Source organism: Dendropsophus ebraccatus, chromosome 4 (genome assembly GCF_027789765.1).
Source record: "Dendropsophus ebraccatus isolate aDenEbr1 chromosome 4, aDenEbr1.pat, whole genome shotgun sequence".
In the NCBI taxonomy this organism is placed as follows: domain Eukaryota; kingdom Metazoa; phylum Chordata; class Amphibia; order Anura; family Hylidae; genus Dendropsophus; species Dendropsophus ebraccatus.
This window is the reverse complement of record NC_091457.1, coordinates 19,684,068-19,708,268: the sequence shown is the minus strand read 5'-3', so window position 1 is coordinate 19,708,268 and position 24,201 is coordinate 19,684,068. Positions and strand designations below refer to the sequence as shown.

At 49.3% G+C, this 24,201-nt stretch overlaps 32 non-coding genes across 32 annotated transcripts; all 32 read right to left on the bottom strand.

Annotated features, from left to right (window-relative positions):
• Nucleotides 1-12,299: 12,299 nt before the first annotated feature.
• Nucleotides 12,300-12,371, bottom strand: TRNAD-GUC (transfer RNA aspartic acid (anticodon GUC)). The gene has a single exon. It is a non-coding gene; the product is annotated as a tRNA-Asp (tRNA).
• Nucleotides 12,372-12,494: 123 nt separating this feature from the next.
• TRNAD-GUC (transfer RNA aspartic acid (anticodon GUC)) lies at nt 12,495-12,566 on the bottom strand. Its single transcript has one exon. It is a non-coding gene; the product is annotated as a tRNA-Asp (tRNA).
• Nucleotides 12,567-12,941: 375 nt separating this feature from the next.
• TRNAD-GUC (transfer RNA aspartic acid (anticodon GUC)) lies at nt 12,942-13,013 on the bottom strand. The gene has a single exon. It is a non-coding gene; the product is annotated as a tRNA-Asp (tRNA).
• Nucleotides 13,014-13,581: 568 nt separating this feature from the next.
• TRNAD-GUC (transfer RNA aspartic acid (anticodon GUC)) lies at nt 13,582-13,653 on the bottom strand. Its single transcript has one exon. It is a non-coding gene; the product is annotated as a tRNA-Asp (tRNA).
• Nucleotides 13,654-14,221: 568 nt separating this feature from the next.
• TRNAD-GUC (transfer RNA aspartic acid (anticodon GUC)) lies at nt 14,222-14,293 on the bottom strand. The gene has a single exon. It is a non-coding gene; the product is annotated as a tRNA-Asp (tRNA).
• A 569-nt stretch (nt 14,294-14,862) lies between these two features.
• TRNAD-GUC (transfer RNA aspartic acid (anticodon GUC)) lies at nt 14,863-14,934 on the bottom strand. Its single transcript has one exon. It is a non-coding gene; the product is annotated as a tRNA-Asp (tRNA).
• A 569-nt stretch (nt 14,935-15,503) lies between these two features.
• Nucleotides 15,504-15,575, bottom strand: TRNAD-GUC (transfer RNA aspartic acid (anticodon GUC)). Its single transcript has one exon. It is a non-coding gene; the product is annotated as a tRNA-Asp (tRNA).
• A 569-nt stretch (nt 15,576-16,144) lies between these two features.
• Nucleotides 16,145-16,216, bottom strand: TRNAD-GUC (transfer RNA aspartic acid (anticodon GUC)). The gene has a single exon. It is a non-coding gene; the product is annotated as a tRNA-Asp (tRNA).
• A 122-nt stretch (nt 16,217-16,338) lies between these two features.
• Nucleotides 16,339-16,410, bottom strand: TRNAD-GUC (transfer RNA aspartic acid (anticodon GUC)). The gene has a single exon. It is a non-coding gene; the product is annotated as a tRNA-Asp (tRNA).
• Nucleotides 16,411-16,785: 375 nt separating this feature from the next.
• TRNAD-GUC (transfer RNA aspartic acid (anticodon GUC)) lies at nt 16,786-16,857 on the bottom strand. Its single transcript has one exon. It is a non-coding gene; the product is annotated as a tRNA-Asp (tRNA).
• A 122-nt stretch (nt 16,858-16,979) lies between these two features.
• On the bottom strand, nt 16,980-17,051 carry TRNAD-GUC (transfer RNA aspartic acid (anticodon GUC)). Its single transcript has one exon. It is a non-coding gene; the product is annotated as a tRNA-Asp (tRNA).
• A 375-nt stretch (nt 17,052-17,426) lies between these two features.
• Nucleotides 17,427-17,498, bottom strand: TRNAD-GUC (transfer RNA aspartic acid (anticodon GUC)). The gene has a single exon. It is a non-coding gene; the product is annotated as a tRNA-Asp (tRNA).
• Nucleotides 17,499-17,620: 122 nt separating this feature from the next.
• Nucleotides 17,621-17,692, bottom strand: TRNAD-GUC (transfer RNA aspartic acid (anticodon GUC)). The gene has a single exon. It is a non-coding gene; the product is annotated as a tRNA-Asp (tRNA).
• Nucleotides 17,693-18,067: 375 nt separating this feature from the next.
• Nucleotides 18,068-18,139, bottom strand: TRNAD-GUC (transfer RNA aspartic acid (anticodon GUC)). Its single transcript has one exon. It is a non-coding gene; the product is annotated as a tRNA-Asp (tRNA).
• A 568-nt stretch (nt 18,140-18,707) lies between these two features.
• On the bottom strand, nt 18,708-18,779 carry TRNAD-GUC (transfer RNA aspartic acid (anticodon GUC)). Its single transcript has one exon. It is a non-coding gene; the product is annotated as a tRNA-Asp (tRNA).
• Nucleotides 18,780-18,901: 122 nt separating this feature from the next.
• Nucleotides 18,902-18,973, bottom strand: TRNAD-GUC (transfer RNA aspartic acid (anticodon GUC)). Its single transcript has one exon. It is a non-coding gene; the product is annotated as a tRNA-Asp (tRNA).
• Nucleotides 18,974-19,348: 375 nt separating this feature from the next.
• On the bottom strand, nt 19,349-19,420 carry TRNAD-GUC (transfer RNA aspartic acid (anticodon GUC)). Its single transcript has one exon. It is a non-coding gene; the product is annotated as a tRNA-Asp (tRNA).
• Nucleotides 19,421-19,542: 122 nt separating this feature from the next.
• TRNAD-GUC (transfer RNA aspartic acid (anticodon GUC)) lies at nt 19,543-19,614 on the bottom strand. The gene has a single exon. It is a non-coding gene; the product is annotated as a tRNA-Asp (tRNA).
• Nucleotides 19,615-19,989: 375 nt separating this feature from the next.
• Nucleotides 19,990-20,061, bottom strand: TRNAD-GUC (transfer RNA aspartic acid (anticodon GUC)). The gene has a single exon. It is a non-coding gene; the product is annotated as a tRNA-Asp (tRNA).
• A 122-nt stretch (nt 20,062-20,183) lies between these two features.
• Nucleotides 20,184-20,255, bottom strand: TRNAD-GUC (transfer RNA aspartic acid (anticodon GUC)). Its single transcript has one exon. It is a non-coding gene; the product is annotated as a tRNA-Asp (tRNA).
• Nucleotides 20,256-20,630: 375 nt separating this feature from the next.
• Nucleotides 20,631-20,702, bottom strand: TRNAD-GUC (transfer RNA aspartic acid (anticodon GUC)). Its single transcript has one exon. It is a non-coding gene; the product is annotated as a tRNA-Asp (tRNA).
• Nucleotides 20,703-20,824: 122 nt separating this feature from the next.
• Nucleotides 20,825-20,896, bottom strand: TRNAD-GUC (transfer RNA aspartic acid (anticodon GUC)). The gene has a single exon. It is a non-coding gene; the product is annotated as a tRNA-Asp (tRNA).
• A 375-nt stretch (nt 20,897-21,271) lies between these two features.
• TRNAD-GUC (transfer RNA aspartic acid (anticodon GUC)) lies at nt 21,272-21,343 on the bottom strand. Its single transcript has one exon. It is a non-coding gene; the product is annotated as a tRNA-Asp (tRNA).
• Nucleotides 21,344-21,465: 122 nt separating this feature from the next.
• Nucleotides 21,466-21,537, bottom strand: TRNAD-GUC (transfer RNA aspartic acid (anticodon GUC)). The gene has a single exon. It is a non-coding gene; the product is annotated as a tRNA-Asp (tRNA).
• A 375-nt stretch (nt 21,538-21,912) lies between these two features.
• TRNAD-GUC (transfer RNA aspartic acid (anticodon GUC)) lies at nt 21,913-21,984 on the bottom strand. The gene has a single exon. It is a non-coding gene; the product is annotated as a tRNA-Asp (tRNA).
• A 122-nt stretch (nt 21,985-22,106) lies between these two features.
• TRNAD-GUC (transfer RNA aspartic acid (anticodon GUC)) lies at nt 22,107-22,178 on the bottom strand. Its single transcript has one exon. It is a non-coding gene; the product is annotated as a tRNA-Asp (tRNA).
• Nucleotides 22,179-22,553: 375 nt separating this feature from the next.
• On the bottom strand, nt 22,554-22,625 carry TRNAD-GUC (transfer RNA aspartic acid (anticodon GUC)). Its single transcript has one exon. It is a non-coding gene; the product is annotated as a tRNA-Asp (tRNA).
• A 122-nt stretch (nt 22,626-22,747) lies between these two features.
• On the bottom strand, nt 22,748-22,819 carry TRNAD-GUC (transfer RNA aspartic acid (anticodon GUC)). Its single transcript has one exon. It is a non-coding gene; the product is annotated as a tRNA-Asp (tRNA).
• Nucleotides 22,820-23,194: 375 nt separating this feature from the next.
• Nucleotides 23,195-23,266, bottom strand: TRNAD-GUC (transfer RNA aspartic acid (anticodon GUC)). Its single transcript has one exon. It is a non-coding gene; the product is annotated as a tRNA-Asp (tRNA).
• A 122-nt stretch (nt 23,267-23,388) lies between these two features.
• Nucleotides 23,389-23,460, bottom strand: TRNAD-GUC (transfer RNA aspartic acid (anticodon GUC)). The gene has a single exon. It is a non-coding gene; the product is annotated as a tRNA-Asp (tRNA).
• A 375-nt stretch (nt 23,461-23,835) lies between these two features.
• On the bottom strand, nt 23,836-23,907 carry TRNAD-GUC (transfer RNA aspartic acid (anticodon GUC)). Its single transcript has one exon. It is a non-coding gene; the product is annotated as a tRNA-Asp (tRNA).
• Nucleotides 23,908-24,029: 122 nt separating this feature from the next.
• TRNAD-GUC (transfer RNA aspartic acid (anticodon GUC)) lies at nt 24,030-24,101 on the bottom strand. The gene has a single exon. It is a non-coding gene; the product is annotated as a tRNA-Asp (tRNA).
• Between the last annotated feature and the right edge of the window lie 100 nt (nt 24,102-24,201).

Below are 24,201 nucleotides of genomic sequence, written 5' to 3'. Positions count from 1 at the left end.
GTCAGCTGACCGGGCCTTTTCTGAAGAGAGCACGGGACCCGGGGATTAAGACAGCGCGGAGAAGACCTGCAGGTAATGTATTACTGCTGCTGCTGCTGTGAAATCGCCGGTCGCCCGCCGTGCACCGCTATTCAACCGTAGCGATGCGCGGTGGGGGAAGGATGATTTTAGGTCTGGCCATAAATGAACGATCAGCCGATGACACGATCATCGGCTGATCGTTCTCTCTATTTCACCGAACTATAATCGGCCGAATCGGGCCAAATGGGCCGATCCGGCCGATTATCGTTACTGTGGAATAGGGCCCTTAGCCTCACACCCTCATGCAGTTGTGCGTGATAGGCATCTCTTTGAAGGTAGGGACTAAGAATAACAATACAGTCTTCTTAAGAGGCCCCGAGCTAAAAAATGAATCCACCAGGATCCATCATTATCACTGTCTGTTCCTTTGAACAGTGGCGTGTATCTTGGAGATACAATAGATGACCAGACAGCCCTGCAAAATTGCACTTGAATTGAAGTCGATTTGATTTTAAAATTTAAATTGAAGGTTAGAAAATAAAAAAACATAAAGTGGCCATTACCGGCCTTTAGATTAGGCAGGCGCGGATCCTCACAAAAATTAGGCCTGACACAGTAGAGTAAGAGTAAAAAAAAAAAAATAGCTGGCTGGTTGGCGGGGGCGCGATCGGCAGGCCTCCGGCAACCAGTGCCGCTCGTCCGCAGACGTAGTGTGACATCAGAGTATGGCAGTGAGGACACAGAGAACAACGAGGCAAGGGTAGGCACACCAGTAGTCTACATGGATGCCAGTTAAGGCCCAGCAACAACGAGGCAAGGGCAGGCACACCAGTAGTCTACATGCATGCCAGTTAAGGCCCAGCAACAACGAGGCAAGGGCAGGCACATCAGTAGTCTACATGGATGCTAATTAAACCCCAGCAACAACGAGGCAAGGGCAGGCACACCAGTAGTCTACATGGATGCCAGTTAAGGCCCAGCAACAACGAGGCAAGGGCAGGCACACCAGTAGTCTACATGGATGCCAGTTAAGGCCCAGCAACAACGAGGCAAGGACAGGCACACCAATATTCTACATGGATGCCAGTTAAGGCCCTTCAACAACGAGGCAAGGGCAGGCACACCAGTAGTCAACATGGATACCAGTAAAGGCCCAGCAGTAGCCAACATGAAGGCAAGGGACAGTTGCTGCAGGGACAGTTGAACGCTGTGCTTGGACACCTTGCTGTAGGGTGTGGAGCATAGTGGAGGTGAAGGGGTGTGTGTAGCATGGGAGGCGCTCGTGCCTGGGGCCTGGGCGGGGGGACTGACAGAGCCAGCACGTGACACAGGGGAGGGAGCAGGAGTGCGACTTGCAGTCACTGAACGGCCTTGGTTCCACTGAGTGGGGTGTTTAGCACTCATATGCCTGCGCATGCTGGTAGTGGTTAGGCTGGTAGTGGTGGCTCCCCTGCTGATCCTGGCATGGCACACATTACACACTACAGTCCGTCGGTCATCTGCAATTTCTTTAAAAAACCTCCAGACTTGGGAACATCTAGCCCTGGCCACAGGAGTTTGACTCCATGAAACAGTTGCTGATCTACTCGCTCTGCCCCTGTTTCTCCCTCTGCCCACCCCTCTTCCTCCTCCAACTGGTCCTGCAGGTGAACTTGCCCCCCCCTCAGAAGCACGGTCTTCACTAGGCTTATCCACCCAGTTCGTGGGCCGGTCACCTCGTCCTCATCCACCAGTTCCTCACTCTCTGGTATGGGCACCAACCTGTACACACTTTCTGTCACCCCAATACAATGAGCAGTGAAGTTCTATGCAGGATACACTACAAATCCCAGCGATATAGTTTAGTACACACTATTTTATGGGGTGCTATCTGGTATGAGCACCAACTGTACACACTTTCTGTCACCCCAATACAATGAGCAGGGAAGTTCTATGCAGGATGTACTATAAATCCCAGCGATACAATTTAGTACACACTAGTTTAGGGGGTGCTATCTGGTATGGGCACCAACTGTACACACTTTCTGTCACCCCAATACAATGAGCAGTGAAGTTCTATGCAGGATGCACTACAAATTCCAGCGATACAGTGTAGTACACACTGGTTTAAGGGGTGCTATCTGGTATGGGCACCAACTGTACACACTTTCTGTCACCCCAATACAATGAGCAGTGAAGTTCTATGCAGGATGCACTATAAGTCCCAGCGATACAGTTTAGTACACACTAGTTTAGGGGGTGCTATCTGGTATGGGAACCAACTGTACACACTTTCTGTCACCCCAATACAATGAGCAGTGAAGTTCTATGCAGGATGCACTACAAATCCCAGCGATACAGTGTAGTACAGGGTTTCTCAACCTGCGTTACCCCCTGGGGTACGCGGCGCAGGTTGAGGGGGTACGCCGGAAGAGTGAGAAAAAAAACGAAACCTGGGATACGCACAGCGCGGCTGCGGCCATCCGCTGCTGACAGCAGATGGGCCGCTGAGGACGTCCTACTTCACAGCGAGGAGGGAGGGAGGTGTTATTACTCCCTCATCCCTGATGTGTCCTCCTCGGTCTCCTGACATGTTCCGGTGTGGGCTGCCTGGTACAGAGGCTCTGCCTGCACCAGATGTACACCCCGTGTAAGACTCACACACACGGATTAATGACTGAGGCTGCGGGGCACATCCGGTGCAGGCAGAGCCTCTGTACCAGGCAGCCCGCACCGGAACATATCAGGAGACCGAGGAGAACACATCAGGGATGAGGGAGCTGCTGGGAGAACACTGCAAGAGAGGAGCTGCCGGTGACAGGTGAGTTGATGTTTTGTTTTTTTTTGTCTAGTGGAGGCACTGGGGCCATAGAAAAACAAAATTGTACACAGAGGGGCATATACCAGCCACATGGGGCACAGAGGGGTGATAAAACAACTATATGGGGCCCTGACAGGGGCAGTGGCGGACATATCAGCTGCACGGGCCCAGAGCGGCTGGAGGCTCATCAGACTCAGACTTCTGTGAGCCCCAGGCTAGAGGTGTTATCCTGTGGCTGCAGGGGAGAGCACAGAGAAAGAGGAACTTCCCAATGTCCCTGGCTGCTCTGATAATCCTCTCCCCCTGCACACACAGGCAGCAGCAGCACCCGGTGCTGTGTCCTGTGTAGCCACATAGGGCACATTAGTTACCCCTGCTTAAAGGGGCTCTTTCACCTCCAAAATGCTTCTTAAACTTAAGTTACCAGTGGATAGATTTAACAAAGTTGATTCTGAATCTGCATCCTTTATCTTTATCTGGATTCACTAGTTTTCCCTTATCAGTAACTCCTATTTATTTATTGCTGACAGCAGTTTAACCCTTTTACTGCCTTCCTGCAGCTCATGAACTAGTTATCTGTGCAGGCATTGTAAGGGTTAAACCTGTCTGCTGCAATATAGAATTCATAAGAGGATGTGATAAATATTCACAGTATATAAGGACCCTATTACACTGAGCGATAATCTGCTGGTTATCAGGACGATTTGGCAGATCATCGCTCCTTGTAATACAGACAATGATCATCAGGTGATTAATGTCATTTATTCCAGTCTAAAAATCAGGCTGATGATTGTGTAGAAAAAATAATAAATGTTATACATACCTGTCTGCGCTCCCTGGTGTTCTTCCCACTTCTGTCCGGTCCCTGCAGCCACCGCTGGAACTTCAGAGACCATCTGTAACTTTAGAGATGGTTTCTGAAGTTCCAGCGGTGGCTGCAAGGACCGGACAGAAATGAGAAGAACACCAGGGAGCACAGACAGGTATGTATAACATTTATTGCAACCTTTATTGCACGGATATCACTAACTATATCGGGCTGTGTAATAAAAGTGTCACTGTCATCATAAAAAAAAAAATTTTGACATGTCACGGAGACATGTCAAAAGTTTTGGTCAGTCCAGGTCTGAGTGTTCTGACCTGTACCAACTGTGAGAACAAGCAAGGAGAAGTACACACTTAGCACGGTCCTCTCACAGCTCTGGGTCACGTGATGAGTCAGGCTCTGACTTATTGCCTATGTAAGTCTATGGAGCCTGACTGAGATCATGTGACACAGAGTGGGAAGTTAACTGCGCAGAGTGCCGTCCTCTCCGGGCTCGTTCTCCTGATCAGTACAGGTGTGAACACCTAAATAAATCCCCTGTCCCTATGCACACTGCTGATTCAGTAAGATGTGTATACCTCTTAGTAAATCTGGCAAAACCTACACTTTCTCCCTGCTTTATGTCAGGGGCATAATGGATAAATGCCCCCCCCCCCCCCCCCCCCCTTATGTATTCCAACTACAACAGCTGCAAACACTACAACTCGCAGGGCTGTTTTAATACTTTTCACACTGCCGCTTTGGAAGACACTGCTACTGACAATACGGGGGGCTAGCTAGTGGAGCGTAGCGCGTTAAATCGCTCCGGGGTTGAGACAGGCCAACCCAGTCACACTGTCATTCTGCAAATATACATCATAGGATAGGAGGCATCTAAACCCATAGGGGCGTCTTGCTTTATCCCCTTTGGGTTAGTAAATTGTTTGTGGTGACTCGGGCTGAGTACTAACCGTTCTGTGATGCACTCCTGTTCCTCATTGTATTGAGTATAGGGCAGACTGTGAAAAGCCTTTTAACTCACTATTCACATTTTGCGTTTTTGCTGGTTTCATAAATGTTTAGAGTTTTTATGTATTATTAATAAAAGTTATATTTTAACCAATAGGGAATATAGGTGTATTTGGGGATGTCCCCAGTGGATTGCTATTAAATGGTACCTCCTATTGGACTTAGGATCTAGTTATCCAACACTACAACTCTCAGCATTTACTGACAGTCTCTGACCTCTCAGGATATGCTGGGAGGTGTAGTACATATGAACAGATATAACATAAGCAGTGGCGTAACTACCAGGGTCGCAGCAGTCGCCGCTGCGACCCGGCCCGCCACAAGGGGGGGCCCACTGGGCCCCTGAGGCCCCCCCTCATCAATCACTCTTGTGACCGCAAGCATTGTGTTGCTTGCGGTCACAAGAGGCCGCCTCCGTCTGCCCCGGATCATGCGCTGCTGCCGGGGGTGTTGCGTCCTATCCCCGGCAGCGCGCACATCATAGAGTTCACTGCTCCGGCACAGGGAGCGCACATTAGAGACGCTCCCTGTGCTGGAGGTCCCAGCACAGGGAACTCTATGATGTGCTCGCTGCCGGGGATAGGACGCGACACCCCCGGCAGCAGCGCATGATCCGGGGCAGACGGAGGCTGAAGAAGAAGAGGATCGCCGGGGGAGCGCGTTGTTAGGTGAGTTGTGTGTGTTTTTTTTATTTATTTTTATTTGTTTTAATAAAGGAAAGAGGGGGCTATCTATAGGAGGGAAGGGGCCATTTATAAAGGAGGGGGGAGAGGTGGCCATCTATAAAGGGGGGCAAGAGAGGGGGACCTTCTAGAGGGGGGGTATCTATAGGGAGGGGGGGGGGGAGACCATCTATAAGGGGGGGAAGAGTGGGACCATCTATAGGGGGGGAGGGGACCATCTATAAGGGGGGGAAGAGGGGGACTATCTATAAGGGGGGGGGGGAGGGAACCATCTATAAGGGGGGAAACAGGGGGATCATCTATAAGGGGGGGGACTATCTATAAGGGGGGGAGAGGGAACCATCTATAAGGGGGGAAAGAGGGGGATCATCTATAAGGGGGGGAAGAGGGGGGCCATCTATAAGGGGGGGAGAGGGGGACCATCTATAAGGGAGGGGGACCATCTATAAGGGGGGGGAGAGAGGACCATCTATAAGGGGGGGGAGAGGGGACCATCTATATAAGGAGAGGAGAGAGTGGGCCATCTATAGGGGGGGGAGGGGCCATCTATAGCAGAGGGGGCCATCTATAAGGGGGGGAAGGGGCCATCTATAGGAGAGGAGGCCATCTATAGGAGGGTGGGAGAGGGGGCTATCTATAAGGGGGCAATATATAAGGGGGGGGAAGGGGCCATCTATAAGGGGGGCAACATAGGGGGAGAGGGGGCTTTCTATAAGAGGGGATATACAGAGGGGGCATCTATAAGGAGGCTACATAGTAGGAGGCATATACTATAAGGGGGGATACACAGAGGGGGCATCTATAAGGAGGCTACATAGTAGGAGGCATATACTATAAGGGGGGATACACAGAGTGGGGACCATCTATAAGGAGGCTACATATAGGGCATACACTATAAGGAGGTCACATAGTGTCAGGGTTACCCACTAAATGAGGCCAATACAAATGTGCAGGTTGTAGAGAGATTACGATGGTGTCAGAGTGAGGAGTCTAATATGCCTGTCTGGCAGATTCTGTGGATTCGTGGCTCGGAGAAGTTCTCATAATGGCCGAGAGCAGATGGAGAAGAAGATGAAGAGGGAAGAACTCCGATCAGAGAAGACGTCCCCTGTGAGTCACCTGATGTAACTGCACTGTAATGTATATGGTGTCTAGAGCCTGTGTGGAGCTGCGTCCACCTCTATATGACTGGATGCGGTGATACGTGTACAGTGGATGTTATTCAGTAGCAGCGGTGGTGTTAGTAGGTGGTGGTGTTAGTAGCAGCGTTGGTGTTAGTCAGTATGTGGTGGTGTTAGTCAGTAGCAGCGGAGGTGTTAGTCAGTATGTGGTGGTGTTAGTCAGTAGCAGTGGTGGTGTTAGTCAGTATGTGGTGGAATTATTTGTTACTTGCTATCTGGTACGTATGGTATGTTTTATTGGTCTTAGTATACAGGATTTGGTCAGTAACAATATGGCGGTAATATGTGTGGTGATAATATTTTCTCTTCCTATCTTAAGATCGTTATTCGTAATATCTGTCTTGGTGTATATATATATATATATATATATAATATACACATATACCAATAGCATCACTTGGTCGAGGAAGGGGGGGGGCCCAAGTTGACCTCTCGCACCAGGGCCCAGGAGTCATTAGCTACGCCCCTGAACTTAAGGGATTGTCCCCTGAGAAACTACACCTCCCAGGATACCCTGAGAGCTCTGTAAGTGTAGGGCACTCTGAGAGTTGTAGTTATTAGTGACAAGGGAGTTTTTGATACAGATCAGTGCAGGATGGGACCGGGTAAGCATGTGGCTTCTCACTGGTTGTTTGATTATCCCCAGCATTAGTTCCACACTGGGACCAGCTCAGACTGCAGTACAGCACAGATATCGGGGCCCACAAGAGACTCCTCTAATGCACACTGATGACTGTATTGTGCTGTAGGGACCTCACAAGTATCCAGGACCCAGATACCCGGGCGACCATATCATTCATCTGTCTGTGTGCAGCTTACAAGTAGAAGGGTGGCGATGCAATTAGGTTATGGGGGGGAGGGGGGGCAAAGCACATTTTTTTACACAGGGGCCCTCTTCAGTCTATGTCAGCTCCTGGAGGGGGCATATATGAAATTGGTGCATATAGGGGGCATATAAACACTATATGGAGTCACAGAAGAGGCCTATATAAACTACGTAGGGCACAGAGGGGGTATATGGACAGTATATGCAGCCACAGAGGGGGTATATTTAGTATATGAAGTCACAAAAGGGGCTATGTATACTACATGGGGCCACAGAGAGGGTATATTATATGGGCACAGATTGGGCACTATTACAGCGTGCAGCAATAGATGGGGACTTTGTATAGAGGGGAGGATGGTGCTGAAGACAGGAGCCTAAAATGTTTGTCTGGCAGATTCTGTGGAGACCAGTTGTGATCAGGAAACGTCTTCATGATGGCCGAGCCAAATAGAGAAGGGGAAAAAAAGTGACCGACCTATCAGAAAAGACGTCACATTTTAAGTCCCTGGATGTAACTGCAGTGTAATCACTTACATAGGAGAGGAAAGTGGGGGGACAATTAGGTTATGTGAATTCCATTTAATCAGGGGTCTGGGATATGAATGTATTTAGGGATCTGCAGAATTGTTTGTGCAGCCCTTGCTGTGATCATTCAAGATCGGCAGCTGATGATTTTTGTGTTAGACACCGATCAGCAGATGAGCTCCTCCTCCTCGGCTGATCGCTGTCTCTATTACATGGGGAGATATCTGCCAGATTTGGCCAATAATCTTTCCGTGTAATAAGATTGTAACACTCAGTAACAGGAGAGAAGACAGATCATCCTGTAATTGTTCTGTATTCTATCTGTGACTGCATCTAACCACTGCTGTATTCTCTTCTGTAGTCTGCGGGTGTAATACTCTGCAGCATCTGTGTACACCTGGAATCTGGTGGCTATATGGTCAGTATATGGGGGTAGTATTGACTATATTGGTAGTGTACACTTATTTTTGTTCTGTGATAGTTCTGGGCTTTATATATGTAAGAGAATGGTGTGACATAGTAGAGCTAAAAATTCTGCTCAATTGCTGGGGGGATATATATATATATATATATATATATATATATATATATATATATATACAATATATGTGTGTATGAGAGAGAGCTAGTGGGGTTTGTGTGCCAGGGCAACTTTTCAGCCTACAAGGGGACATGTATCTGGCTGCAGGGGGAAATATGTGGCTATGGGGCAACAAGGGGCATATTTGTCTGCAGTGGGCATACTTGTTTGTATGTGTTATACCTGGCTGCAAGAGGCATAGCTGGCTACAATAGCCATACCTAGCTACTGGGGGCATACAGGCTTTTCTGTCTGTAGGTGCATATCTGGCTACAGGAAGCATTGCCTCTAGCTACAGGGTGGGCACTATTACTATTATTGTTGGGAAGGGGGCACTAATAATGGTTACAGGAGAAGGATTTATTATTGTGAGGAAGGTGGCATTATTACTGACTACGGGAGGGGGGGCATTATTACTAGGAAAGGAGGATTTATTATTGGGGAAGGGGGCATTATTACTGGGTCCTACAGATTAATCACATTGTTATGGGAGATCTGATCAGTTGCTGACAGAGACTTTATACAGAGCCTATGGCCGCAGTGTGATCTCAGCATTATTATGGCAAAGTTTATAGTCAATCCCATCCTTGGGGGTACTCGGCTGGAGCATCTCATCACATGGGGGTACTTGGCTTGAAAAGGTTGAGAAACACTGGTGTAGTACACACTAGTTTAGGGGGTGCTATCTGGTATGGGCACCAACTGTACACACTTTCTGTCACCCCAATACAATGAGCAGTGAAGTTCTATGCAGGATGCACTATAAATCCCAGCAATACAGTTTAGTACACACTAGTTTAGGGGGTGCTATCTGGTATGGGCACCAACTGTACACACTTTCAGTCACCCCAATACAATGAGCAGTGAATTTCTATGCAGGATGCACTATAAATCCCAGCAATACAGTTTAGTACACACTAGCTTAGGGGGTGCTATCTGGTATGGGCACCAACTGTACACACTTTCTGTCACCCCAATACAATGAGTAGTGAAGTTCTGTGCAGGATGCACTACAAATCCCAGCAATACAGTGTAGTACACCAGGACCACCAGCCCCAAAATCGAAAAGGAGTACACTGAGAACTTCTTAGGGGTGTATATGCAACACCTTATGCCCCCTTTCTGCCAGCAGCCGGTCACCACAGTGTGCTGGTTAAATTGGGGTAGCAGCACTGCAACTGCCAGCCAGCAGTCTGTAGTAATAGTATTAATAAAAGCTTTTAAGCCCTGAAAAGGGCTGTTTGTTTGTATTGCTAGTATATACCCTGCCTACTGGAACGCTATATCCTACACTGGCTCTCTCCCTGACCAGCAGCAGCTCTGTCCCTGATCTCTCACAGTATGCGTCTGAAGTGAGCACTGCCGGCGCCGAGTTTTATATGGCAGGCTTCTTCTCCGCTCTGTCTTCCTCCCCGGGTCCCGCGCACTCTATCTTCAGAATGGCCGGTCAGCTGACGGAGCGCTCAGCCAATCACAGGCCGGTACCGCCGCGGCCTGTGATTGGCTGAGTGTGGCCTGTCAGCTGACCGGCCATTCTGAAGACAGGGGATGAAGACAGCGCGGAGAAGAAGCCTGGACAGGTAATGTATGATGCTGCAAGGGCTGCAAGGACATCGGTAACAATGTCCTTGCAGCCCTCGCTCAACGATCATCGGGCCGTGGAATAGGCCCAGTAAACGATGGTTTACATCGTTAATCGGGCCCTCCTCGGCCCGTGGAATAGGACCCTAAGGGTATGAACAAGAATTGTTGCATCTGGTATAGAGATATTATCCCGAAGTAGGTGTAATAATACCACATCAGGCCCCCAGGGGGGAGGAAGTGGGTGTACCTTTTTCAACAATAAGAAAACAGAGTGCCATAATGGCTTAAGAAGACTGCAGTGCCACCATACATGCGTCGGCCACCTGAAAATTCTGATGGGTCACAATATTGAAATGTTGTCCTCTGTGACCAAAAGCACTTTGTTGCCAGTGTGGCTTCTTTCACCCAGGCTGCGCAGGTGAAGAACCGCCTGGGAGCACTTGAATGGGAGAGACTGCAAGGCAATAAGCTTAGCCAGGTTTACCTTCTGTGTCATCGGGGGGTTGTAGAAATAATGCTGCTGTGGTGTACCCCCGGGGTGATGTTACATCTGAGGAGCGGCCAGTCACTTGCCAGATGGGGAAGTGTGACATCACGCCAGAGGTGGTCGGCAGAGATACAGCCGGACCTTGGAGTGGTACTTTGTGGCACCAGTGCCAAGTAGGCACACAGGTGTGATGGCACGCCTGCTTTTAGGTTGCTACGGGCTCCCTTGGGTTAGTGTGGTCACGGATGGTCAGAGTGGTGTAGTGACCCTCCTGGACTATCGGAACTGCCACCCTCAGAAAGGGGAAGTGTCCCAAGGTTAGGTAATGCATTGTGTTGGTAAAAGTCAAAAGATCGCAGAGTCTCTTGAACTTAAAGGGAACCTGTCACCCCCCGTGCCGGGGTGACAGGCTCCCGACCCCCCGTTAGAGACCCCTATACTTACCTCATCCCGCCGGGTCCCGCTTCTGGATTCGGTCGGGTCCCGGAGATCTCAGCCGCTGCAGCCCGGCGCGCGCGCTGACAGATGAGTCCAACGCTCATAGAGAATGACGGAGCGCTGGACTCTCCCGTCATTCTCTATGGGTGTTGGACTCATCTCTCAGCGCGCGCGCCGGGCTGCAGCGGCTGAGATCTCCGGGACCCGACCGAATCCAGAAGCGGGACCCGGCGGGAAAAATAAGTTTGCAGCCTCCCCGGGGGGAATCGAACCCCGGTCTCCCGCGTGACAGGCGGGGATACTCACCACTATACTAAGAGGAAGAACCTGTTTTTTTTTTTGGCATTTCAATAGTCCAGGCTTCAGCTTTGTAATGAAGAACCCGCCGTTCTATGTAAAATGTGGCCCCCTCCAGTCTCTGAAAAAATCTGACTTGTGACTGTCGGAGATGTTTTGAAGATTGTCCACTGACACATTCTCAGAAATTCTTCCAGAAGAAAAATGGGTTCTACAGAGGACATCTTTAGTCACCTTATGACAAGGTCCATGAAAATGCAAACTCAAGCCGGACGAGGAGGATTTCTTTCTTAGCCTTTTCTTTCAAGAATTGCTTTTTCATTAGACAGACAACATGAAGGAAGGAAGATTGAAACTGCTTTTTCATCGAGGAGAAAGCAAGGTTGAGGAATGAAAAAACTTGACACCTCCTGGTCGGGGAATCGAACCCCGTCTCCCGCGTGACAGGCGGGTTTACTCACCACTATACTAACGATAAGAAGTTGCTCCAAATACTGGCATTTCTCCACTCGCGCTTCGACTTATGAAAAATAGACCGATGGAGAAGCAAGCAAGGTTGAGGAATGGAAGGGGGGGTTTGAAAAATAACCTTTGCAGCCTCCCCTATAGAAGGTATCGAACCCCGGTCTCCCGCGTGACAGGCGGGGATACTCACCACTATACTAACGAGGAAGAACCTGTTTGCCGGTTTGGCATTTCCCCCGCCGGGCTTCAGCTTCCTGATGAAGAACCCGACCGTTCTATAAAATGTGGCCCCCTCCAGTCTCTGAAAAAATTGACTTTCCTGTCTCGATGTTTTGAAGATTGTCCACTGACACATTCTCAGAAATTCTTCCAGAAGAAAAATGGGTTCTACAGAGGACATCTTTAGTCACCTTATGGCAAGGTCCATGAAAAGCAAACTCAAGCCGGACGAGGAGGACTTTCTTTCTTAGCCTTTTCTTTCAAGAATTGCTTTTTCATTAGACAGACAAATGAAGGAAGGAAGATTGGTTCAAAGAGTCGAGGAGAAAGCAAGGTTGAGGAATGAAAAAACTTGACACCTCCCCGTCGGGGAATCGAACCCCGGTCTCCCGCGTGACAGGCGGGGATACTCACCACTATACTAACGAGGAAGAAGTTGCTTTGTGGCCTGGCATTTCTCCACTCGCGCTTCGACTTATGAAAAAAGAGACCGATGGAGAAGCAAGCAAGGTTGAGGAATGGAAGGGGGGGAGGGAAAAAATAAGGTTTGCAGCCTCCCCGTCGGGGAATCGAACCCCGGTCTCCCGCGTGACAGGCGGGGATACTCACCACTATACTAACGAGGAAGAACCTGTTTGCCGGTTTGGCATTTCCCCCGCCGGGCTTCAGCTTCCTGATGAAGAACCCGACCGTTCTATAAAATGTGGCCCCCTCCAGTCTCTGAAAAAATTGACTTTCCTGTCGGGATGTTTTGAAGATTGTCCACTGACACATTCTCAGAAATTCTTCCAGAAGAAAAATGGGTTCTACAGAGGACATCTTTAGTCACCTTATGGCAAGGTCCATGAAAAGCAAACTCAAGCCGGACGAGGAGGACTTTCTTTCTTAGCCTTTTCTTTCAAGAATTGCTTTTTCATTAGACAGACAACATGAAGGAAGGAAGATTGAATTGGGAAAGAGTCGAGGAGAAAGCAAGGTTGAGGAATGAAAAAACTTGACACCTCCCCGTCGGGGAATCGAACCCCGGTCTCCCGCGTGACAGGCGGGGATACTCACCACTATACTAACGAGGAAGAAGTTGCTTTGTGGCCTGGCATTTCTCCACTCGCGCTTCGACTTATGAAAAAAGAGACCGATGGAGAAGCAAGCAAGGTTGAGGAATGGAAGGGGGGGAGGGAAAAATAAGGTTTGCAGCCTCCCCGGCGGGAATCGAACCCCGGTCTCCCGCGTGACAGGCGGGGATACTCACCACTATACTAACGAGGAAGAACCTGTTTGCCGGTTTGGCATTTCCCCCGCCGGGCTTCAGCTTCCTGATGAAGAACCCGACCGTTCTATAAAATGTGGCCCCCTCCAGTCTCTGAAAAAATTGACTTTCCTGTCGGGATGTTTTGAAGATTGTCCACTGACACATTCTCAGAAATTCTTCCAGAAGAAAAATGGGTTCTACAGAGGACATCTTTAGTCACCTTATGGCAAGGTCCATGAAAAGCAAACTCAAGCCGGACGAGGAGGACTTTCTTTCTTAGCCTTTTCTTTCAAGAATTGCTTTTTCATTAGACAGACAACATGAAGGAAGGAAGATTGAATTGGGAAAGAGTCGAGGAGAAAGCAAGGTTGAGGAATGAAAAAACTTGACACCTCCCCGTCGGGGAATCGAACCCCGGTCTCCCGCGTGACAGGCGGGGATACTCACCACTATACTAACGAGGAAGAAGTTGCTTGTGGCCTGGCATTTCTCCACTCGCGCTTCGACTTATGAAAAAAGAGACCGATGGAGAAGCAAGCAAGGTTGAGGAATGGAAGGGGGGGAGGGAAAAATAAGGTTTGCAGCCTCCCCGGCGGGGAATCGAACCCCGGTCTCCCGCGTGACAGGCGGGGATACTCACCACTATACTAACGAGGAAGAACCTGTTTGCCGGTTTGGCATTTCCCCCGCCGGGCTTCAGCTTCCTGATGAAGAACCCGACCGTTCTATAAAATGTGGCCCCCTCCAGTCTCTGAAAAAATTGACTTTCCTGTCGGGATGTTTTGAAGATTGTCCACTGACACATTCTCAGAAATTCTTCCAGAAGAAAAATGGGTTCTACAGAGGACATCTTTAGTCACCTTATGGCAAGGTCCATGAAAAGCAAACTCAAGCCGGACGAGGAGGACTTTCTTTCTTAGCCTTTTCTTTCAAGAATTGCTTTTTCATTAGACAGACAACATGAAGGAAGGAAGATTGAATTGGGAAAGAGTCGAGGAGAAAGCAAGGTTGAGGAATGAAAAAACTTGACACCTCCCCGTCGGGGAATCGAACCCCGGTCTCCCGCGTGACAGGCGGGGATACTCACCACTATACTAACGAGGAAGAAGTTGCTTTGTGGCCTGGCATTTCTCCACTCGCGCTTCGACTTATGAAAAAAGAGACCGATGGAGAAGCAAGCAAGGTTGAGGAATGGAAGGGGGGGAGGGAAAAATAAGGTTTGCAGCCTCCCCGGCGGGGAATCGAACCCCGGTCTCCCGCGTGACAGGCGGGGATACTCACCACTATACTAACGAGGAAGAACCTGTTTGCCGGTTTGGCATTTCCCCCGCCGGGCTTCAGCTTCCTGATGAAGAACCCGACCGTTCTATAAAATGTGGCCCCCTCCAGTCTCTGAAAAAATTGACTTTCCTGTCGGGATGTTTTGAAGATTGTCCACTGACACATTCTCAGAAATTCTTCCAGAAGAAAAATGGGTTCTACAGAGGACATCTTTAGTCACCTTATGGCAAGGTCCATGAAAAGCAAACTCAAGCCGGACGAGGAGGACTTTCTTTCTTAGCCTTTTCTTTCAAGAATTGCTTTTTCATTAGACAGACAACATGAAGGAAGGAAGATTGAATTGGGAAAGAGTCGAGGAGAAAGCAAGGTTGAGGAATGAAAAAACTTGACACCTCCCCGTCGGGGAATCGAACCCCGGTCTCCCGCGTGACAGGCGGGGATACTCACCACTATACTAACGAGGAAGAAGTTGCTTTGTGGCCTGGCATTTCTCCACTCGCGCTTCGACTTATGAAAAAAGAGACCGATGGAGAAGCAAGCAAGGTTGAGGAATGGAAGGGGGGGAGGGAAAAATAAGGTTTGCAGCCTCCCCGGCGGGGAATCGAACCCCGGTCTCCCGCGTGACAGGCGGGGATACTCACCACTATACTAACGAGGAAGAACCTGTTTGCCGGTTTGGCATTTCCCCCGCCGGGCTTCAGCTTCCTGATGAAGAACCCGACCGTTCTATAAAATGTGGCCCCCTCCAGTCTCTGAAAAAATTGACTTTCCTGTCGGGATGTTTTGAAGATTGTCCACTGACACATTCTCAGAAATTCTTCCAGAAGAAAAATGGGTTCTACAGAGGACATCTTTAGTCACCTTATGGCAAGGTCCATGAAAAGCAAACTCAAGCCGGACGAGGAGGACTTTCTTTCTTAGCCTTTTCTTTCAAGAATTGCTTTTTCATTAGACAGACAACATGAAGGAAGGAAGATTGAATTGGGAAAGAGTCGAGGAGAAAGCAAGGTTGAGGAATGAAAAAACTTGACACCTCCCCGTCGGGGAATCGAACCCCGGTCTCCCGCGTGACAGGCGGGGATACTCACCACTATACTAACGAGGAAGAAGTTGCTTTGTGGCCTGGCATTTCTCCACTCGCGCTTCGACTTATGAAAAAAGAGACCGATGGAGAAGCAAGCAAGGTTGAGGAATGGAAGGGGGGGAGGGAAAAATAAGGTTTGCAGCCTCCCCGGCGGGGAATCGAACCCCGGTCTCCCGCGTGACAGGCGGGGATACTCACCACTATACTAACGAGGAAGAACCTGTTTGCCGGTTTGGCATTTCCCCCGCCGGGCTTCAGCTTCCTGATGAAGAACCCGACCGTTCTATAAAATGTGGCCCCCTCCAGTCTCTGAAAAAATTGACTTTCCTGTCGGGATGTTTTGAAGATTGTCCACTGACACATTCTCAGAAATTCTTCCAGAAGAAAAATGGGTTCTACAGAGGACATCTTTAGTCACCTTATGGCAAGGTCCATGAAAAGCAAACTCAAGCCGGACGAGGAGGACTTTCTTTCTTAGCCTTTTCTTTCAAGAATTGCTTTTTCATTAGACAGACAACATGAAGGAAGGAAGATTGAATTGGGAAAGAGTCGAGGAGAAAGCAAGGTTGAGGAATGAAAAAACTTGACACCTCCCCGTCGGGGAATCGAACCCCGGTCTCCCGCGTGACAGGCGGGGATACTCACCACTATACTAACGAGGAAGAAGTTGCTCTGTGGCCTGGCATTTCTCCACTCGCGCTTCGACTTATGAAAAAAGAGACCGATGGAGAAGCAAGCAAGGTTGAGGAATGGAAGGGGGGGAGGGAAAAATAAGGTTTGCAGCCTCCCCGTCGGGGAATCGAACCCCGGTCTCCCGCGTGACAGGCGGGGATACTCACCACTATACTAACGAGGAAGAACCTGTTTGCCGGTTTGGCATTTCCCCCGCCGGGCTTCAGCTTCCTGATGAAGAACCCGACCGTTCTATAAAATGTGGCCCCCTCCAGTCTCTGAAAAAATTGACTTTCCTGTCGGGATGTTTTGAAGATTGTCCACTGACACATTCTCAGAAATTCTTCCAGAAGAAAAATGGGTTCTACAGAGGACATCTTTAGTCACCTTATGGCAAGGTCCATGAAAAGCAAACTCAAGCCGGACGAGGAGGACTTTCTTTCTTAGCCTTTTCTTTCAAGAATTGCTTTTTCATTAGACAGACAACATGAAGGAAGGAAGATTGAATTGGGAAAGAGTCGAGGAGAAAGCAAGGTTGAGGAATGAAAAAACTTGACACCTCCCCGTCGGGGAATCGAACCCCGGTCTCCCGCGTGACAGGCGGGGATACTCACCACTATACTAACGAGGAAGAAGTTGCTCTGTGGCCTGGCATTTCTCCACTCGCGCTTCGACTTATGAAAAAAGAGACCGATGGAGAAGCAAGCAAGGTTGAGGAATGGAAGGGGGGGAGGGAAAAATAAGGTTTGCAGCCTCCCCGTCGGGGAATCGAACCCCGGTCTCCCGCGTGACAGGCGGGGATACTCACCACTATACTAACGAGGAAGAACCTGTTTGCCGGTTTGGCATTTCCCCCGCCGGGCTTCAGCTTCCTGATGAAGAACCCGACCGTTCTATAAAATGTGGCCCCCTCCAGTCTCTGAAAAAATTGACTTTCCTGTCGGGATGTTTTGAAGATTGTCCACTGACACATTCTCAGAAATTCTTCCAGAAGAAAAATGGGTTCTACAGAGGACATCTTTAGTCACCTTATGGCAAGGTCCATGAAAAGCAAACTCAAGCCGGACGAGGAGGACTTTCTTTCTTAGCCTTTTCTTTCAAGAATTGCTTTTTCATTAGACAGACAACATGAAGGAAGGAAGATTGAATTGGGAAAGAGTCGAGGAGAAAGCAAGGTTGAGGAATGAAAAAACTTGACACCTCCCCGTCGGGGAATCGAACCCCGGTCTCCCGCGTGACAGGCGGGGATACTCACCACTATACTAACGAGGAAGAAGTTGCTCTGTGGCCTGGCATTTCTCCACTCGCGCTTCGACTTATGAAAAAAGAGACCGATGGAGAAGCAAGCAAGGTTGAGGAATGGAAGGGGGGGAGGGAAAAATAAGGTTTGCAGCCTCCCCGTCGGGGAATCGAACCCCGGTCTCCCGCGTGACAGGCGGGGATACTCACCACTATACTAACGAGGAAGAACCTGTTTGCCGGTTTGGCATTTCCCCCGCCGGGCTTCAGCTTCCTGATGAAGAACCCGACCGTTCTATAAAATGTGGCCCCCTCCAGTCTCTGAAAAAATTGACTTTCCTGTCGGGATGTTTTGAAGATTGTCCACTGACACATTCTCAGAAATTCTTCCAGAAGAAAAATGGGTTCTACAGAGGACATCTTTAGTCACCTTATGGCAAGGTCCATGAAAAGCAAACTCAAGCCGGACGAGGAGGACTTTCTTTCTTAGCCTTTTCTTTCAAGAATTGCTTTTTCATTAGACAGACAACATGAAGGAAGGAAGATTGAATTGGGAAAGAGTCGAGGAGAAAGCAAGGTTGAGGAATGAAAAAACTTGACACCTCCCCGTCGGGGAATCGAACCCCGGTCTCCCGCGTGACAGGCGGGGATACTCACCACTATACTAACGAGGAAGAAGTTGCTTGTGGCCTGGCATTTCTCCACTCGCGCTTCGACTTATGAAAAAAGAGACCGATGGAGAAGCAAGCAAGGTTGAGGAATGGAAGGGGGGGAGGGAAAAATAAGGTTTGCAGCCTCCCCGGCGGGGAATCGAACCCCGGTCTCCCGCGTGACAGGCGGGGATACTCACCACTATACTAACGAGGAAGAACCTGTTTGCCGGTTTGGCATTTCCCCCGCCGGGCTTCAGCTTCCTGATGAAGAACCCGACCGTTCTATAAAATGTGGCCCCCTCCAGTCTCTGAAAAAATTGACTTTCCTGTCGGGATGTTTTGAAGATTGTCCACTGACACATTCTCAGAAATTCTTCCAGAAGAAAAATGGGTTCTACAGAGGACATCTTTAGTCACCTTATGGCAAGGTCCATGAAAAGCAAACTCAAGCCGGACGAGGAGGACTTTCTTTCTTAGCCTTTTCTTTCAAGAATTGCTTTTTCATTAGACAGACAACATGAAGGAAGGAAGATTGAATTGGGAAAGAGTCGAGGAGAAAGCAAGGTTGAGGAATGAAAAAACTTGACACCTCCCCGTCGGGGAATCGAACCCCGGTCTCCCGCGTGACAGGCGGGGATACTCACCACTATACTAACGAGGAAGAAGTTGCTCTGTGGCCTGGCATTTCTCCACTCGCGCTTCGACTTATGAAAAAAGAGACCGATGGAGAAGCAAGCAAGGTTGAGGAATGGAAGGGGGGGAGGGAAAAATAAGGTTTGCAGCCTCCCCGTCGGGGAATCGAACCCCGGTCTCCCGCGTGACAGGCGGGGATACTCACCACTATACTAACGAGGAAGAACCTGTTTGCCGGTTTGGCATTTCCCCCGCCGGGCTTCAGCTTCCTGATGAAGAACCCGACCGTTCTATAAAATGTGGCCCCCTCCAGTCTCTGAAAAAATTGACTTTCCTGTCGGGATGTTTTGAAGATTGTCCACTGACACATTCTCAGAAATTCTTCCAGAAGAAAAATGGGTTCTACAGAGGACATCTTTAGTCACCTTATGGCAAGGTCCATGAAAAGCAAACTCAAGCCGGACGAGGAGGACTTTCTTTCTTAGCCTTTTCTTTCAAGAATTGCTTTTTCATTAGACAGACAACATGAAGGAAGGAAGATTGAATTGGGAAAGAGTCGAGGAGAAAGCAAGGTTGAGGAATGAAAAAACTTGACACCTCCCCGTCGGGGAATCGAACCCCGGTCTCCCGCGTGACAGGCGGGGATACTCACCACTATACTAACGAGGAAGAAGTTGCTCTGTGGCCTGGCATTTCTCCACTCGCGCTTCGACTTATGAAAAAAGAGACCGATGGAGAAGCAAGCAAGGTTGAGGAATGGAAGGGGGGGAGGGAAAAATAAGGTTTGCAGCCTCCCCGTCGGGGAATCGAACCCCGGTCTCCCGCGTGACAGGCGGGGATACTCACCACTATACTAACGAGGAAGAACCTGTTTGCCGGTTTGGCATTTCCCCCGCCGGGCTTCAGCTTCCTGATGAAGAACCCGACCGTTCTATAAAATGTGGCCCCCTCCAGTCTCTGAAAAAATTGACTTTCCTGTCGGGATGTTTTGAAGATTGTCCACTGACACATTCTCAGAAATTCTTCCAGAAGAAAAATGGGTTCTACAGAGGACATCTTTAGTCACCTTATGGCAAGGTCCATGAAAAGCAAACTCAAGCCGGACGAGGAGGACTTTCTTTCTTAGCCTTTTCTTTCAAGAATTGCTTTTTCATTAGACAGACAACATGAAGGAAGGAAGATTGAATTGGGAAAGAGTCGAGGAGAAAGCAAGGTTGAGGAATGAAAAAACTTGACACCTCCCCGTCGGGGAATCGAACCCCGGTCTCCCGCGTGACAGGCGGGGATACTCACCACTATACTAACGAGGAAGAAGTTGCTCTGTGGCCTGGCATTTCTCCACTCGCGCTTCGACTTATGAAAAAAGAGACCGATGGAGAAGCAAGCAAGGTTGAGGAATGGAAGGGGGGGAGGGAAAAATAAGGTTTGCAGCCTCCCCGTCGGGGAATCGAACCCCGGTCTCCCGCGTGACAGGCGGGGATACTCACCACTATACTAACGAGGAAGAACCTGTTTGCCGGTTTGGCATTTCCCCCGCCGGGCTTCAGCTTCCTGATGAAGAACCCGACCGTTCTATAAAATGTGGCCCCCTCCAGTCTCTGAAAAAATTGACTTTCCTGTCGGGATGTTTTGAAGATTGTCCACTGACACATTCTCAGAAATTCTTCCAGAAGAAAAATGGGTTCTACAGAGGACATCTTTAGTCACCTTATGGCAAGGTCCATGAAAAGCAAACTCAAGCCGGACGAGGAGGACTTTCTTTCTTAGCCTTTTCTTTCAAGAATTGCTTTTTCATTAGACAGACAACATGAAGGAAGGAAGATTGAATTGGGAAAGAGTCGAGGAGAAAGCAAGGTTGAGGAATGAAAAAACTTGACACCTCCCCGTCGGGGAATCGAACCCCGGTCTCCCGCGTGACAGGCGGGGATACTCACCACTATACTAACGAGGAAGAAGTTGCTCTGTGGCCTGGCATTTCTCCACTCGCGCTTCGACTTATGAAAAAAGAGACCGATGGAGAAGCAAGCAAGGTTGAGGAATGGAAGGGGGGGAGGGAAAAATAAGGTTTGCAGCCTCCCCGTCGGGGAATCGAACCCCGGTCTCCCGCGTGACAGGCGGGGATACTCACCACTATACTAACGAGGAAGAACCTGTTTGCCGGTTTGGCATTTCCCCCGCCGGGCTTCAGCTTCCTGATGAAGAACCCGACCGTTCTATAAAATGTGGCCCCCTCCAGTCTCTGAAAAAATTGACTTTCCTGTCGGGATGTTTTGAAGATTGTCCACTGACACATTCTCAGAAATTCTTCCAGAAGAAAAATGGGTTCTACAGAGGACATCTTTAGTCACCTTATGGCAAGGTCCATGAAAAGCAAACTCAAGCCGGACGAGGAGGACTTTCTTTCTTAGCCTTTTCTTTCAAGAATTGCTTTTTCATTAGACAGACAACATGAAGGAAGGAAGATTGAATTGGGAAAGAGTCGAGGAGAAAGCAAGGTTGAGGAATGAAAAAACTTGACACCTCCCCGTCGGGGAATCGAACCCCGGTCTCCCGCGTGACAGGCGGGGATACTCACCACTATACTAACGAGGAAGAAGTTGCTCTGTGGCCTGGCATTTCTCCACTCGCGCTTCGACTTATGAAAAAAGAGACCGATGGAGAAGCAAGCAAGGTTGAGGAATGGAAGGGGGGGAGGGAAAAATAAGGTTTGCAGCCTCCCCGTCGGGGAATCGAACCCCGGTCTCCCGCGTGACAGGCGGGGATACTCACCACTATACTAACGAGGAAGAACCTGTTTGCCGGTTTGGCATTTCCCCCGCCGGGCTTCAGCTTCCTGATGAAGAACCCGACCGTTCTATAAAATGTGGCCCCCTCCAGTCTCTGAAAAAATTGACTTTCCTGTCGGGATGTTTTGAAGATTGTCCACTGACACATTCTCAGAAATTCTTCCAGAAGAAAAATGGGTTCTACAGAGGACATCTTTAGTCACCTTATGGCAAGGTCCATGAAAAGCAAACTCAAGCCGGACGAGGAGGACTTTCTTTCTTAGCCTTTTCTTTCAAGAATTGCTTTTTCATTAGACAGACAACATGAAGGAAGGAAGATTGAATTGGGAAAGAGTCGAGGAGAAAGCAAGGTTGAGGAATGAAAAAACTTGACACCTCCCCGTCGGGGAATCGAACCCCGGTCTCCCGCGTGACAGGCGGGGATACTCACCACTATACTAACGAGGAAGAAGTTGCTCTGTGGCCTGGCATTTCTCCACTCGCGCTTCGACTTATGAAAAAAGAGACCGATGGAGAAGCAAGCAAGGTTGAGGAATGGAAGGGGGGGAGGGAAAAATAAGGTTTGCAGCCTCCCCGTCGGGGAATCGAACCCCGGTCTCCCGCGTGACAGGCGGGGATACTCACCACTATACTAACGAGGAAGAACCTGTTTGCCGGTTTGGCATTTCCCCCGCCGGGCTTCAGCTTCCTGATGAAGAACCCGACCGTTCTATAAAATGTGGCCCCCTCCAGTCTCTGAAAAAATTGACTTTCCTGTCGGGATGTTTTGAAGATTGTCCACTGACACATTCTCAGAAATTCTTCCAGAAGAAAAATGGGTTCTACAGAGGACATCTTTAGTCACCTTATGGCAAGGTCCATGAAAAGCAAACTCAAGCCGGACGAGGAGGACTTTCTTTCTTAGCCTTTTCTTTCAAGAATTGCTTTTTCATTAGACAGACAACATGAAGGAAGGAAGATTGAATTGGGAAAGAGTCGAGGAGAAAGCAAGGTTGAGGAATGAAAAAACTTGACACCTCCCCGTCGGGGAATCGAACCCCGGTCTCCCGCGTGACAGGCGGGGATACTCACCACTATACTAACGAGGAAGAAGTTGCTCTGTGGCCTGGCATTTCTCCACTCGCGCTTCGACTTATGAAAAAAGAGACCGATGGAGAAGCAAGCAAGGTTGAGGAATGGAAGGGGGGGAGGGAAAAATAAGGTTTGCAGCCTCCCCGTCGGGGAATCGAACCCCGGTCTCCCGCGTGACAGGCGGGGATACTCACCACTATACTAACGAGGAAGAACCTGTTTGCCGGTTTGGCATTTCCCCCGCCGGGCTTCAGCTTCCTGATGAAGAACCCGACCGTTCTATAAAATGTGGCCCCCTCCAGTCTCTGAAAAAATTGACTTTCCTGTCGGGATGTTTTGAAGATTGTCCACTGACACATTCTCAGAAATTCTTCCAGAAGAAAAATGGGTTCTACAGAGGACATCTTTAGTCACCTTATGGCAAGGTCCATGAAAAGCAAACTCAAGCCGGACGAGGAGGACTTTCTTTCTTAGCCTTTTCTTTCAAGAATTGCTTTTTCATTAGACAGACAACATGAAGGAAGGAAGATTGAATTGGGAAAGAGTCGAGGAGAAAGCAAGGTTGAGGAATGAAAAAACTTGACACCTCCCCGTCGGGGAATCGAACCCCGGTCTCCCGCGTGACAGGCGGGGATACTCACCACTATACTAACGAGGAAGAAGTTGCTCTGTGGCCTGGCATTTCTCCACTCGCGCTTCGACTTATGAAAAAAGAGACCGATGGAGAAGCAAGCAAGGTTGAGGAATGGAAGGGGGGGAGGGAAAAATAAGGTTTGCAGCCTCCCCGTCGGGGAATCGAACCCCGGTCTCCCGCGTGACAGGCGGGGATACTCACCACTATACTAACGAGGAAGAACCTGTTTGCCGGTTTGGCATTTCCCCCGCCGGGCTTCAGCTTCCTGATGAAGAACCCGACCGTTCTATAAAATGTGGCCCCCTCCAGTCTCTGAAAAAATTGACTTTCCTGTCGGGATGTTTTGAAGATTGTCCACTGACACATTCTCAGAAATTCTTCCAGAAGAAAAATGGGTTCTACAGAGGACATCTTTAGTCACCTTATGGCAAGGTCCATGAAAAGCAAACTCAAGCCGGACGAGGAGGACTTTCTTTCTTAGCCTTTTCTTTCAAGAATTGCTTTTTCATTAGACAGACAACATGAAGGAAGGAAGATTGAATTGGGAAAGAGTCGAGGAGAAAGCAAGGTTGAGGAATGAAAAAACTTGACACCTCCCCGTCGGGGAATCGAACCCCGGTCTCCCGCGTGACAGGCGGGGATACTCACCACTATACTAACGAGGAAGAAGTTGCTCTGTGGCCTGGCATTTCTCCACTCGCGCTTCGACTTATGAAAAAAGAGACCGATGGAGAAGCAAGCAAGGTTGAGGAATGGAAGGGGGGGAGGGAAAAATAAGGTTTGCAGCCTCCCCGTCGGGGAATCGAACCCCGGTCTCCCGCGTGACAGGCGGGGATACTCACCACTATACTAACGAGGAAGAACCTGTTTGCCGGTTTGGCATTTCCCCCGCCGGGCTTCAGCTTCCTGATGAAGAACCCGACCGTTCTATAAAATGTGGCCCCCTCCAGTCTCTGAAA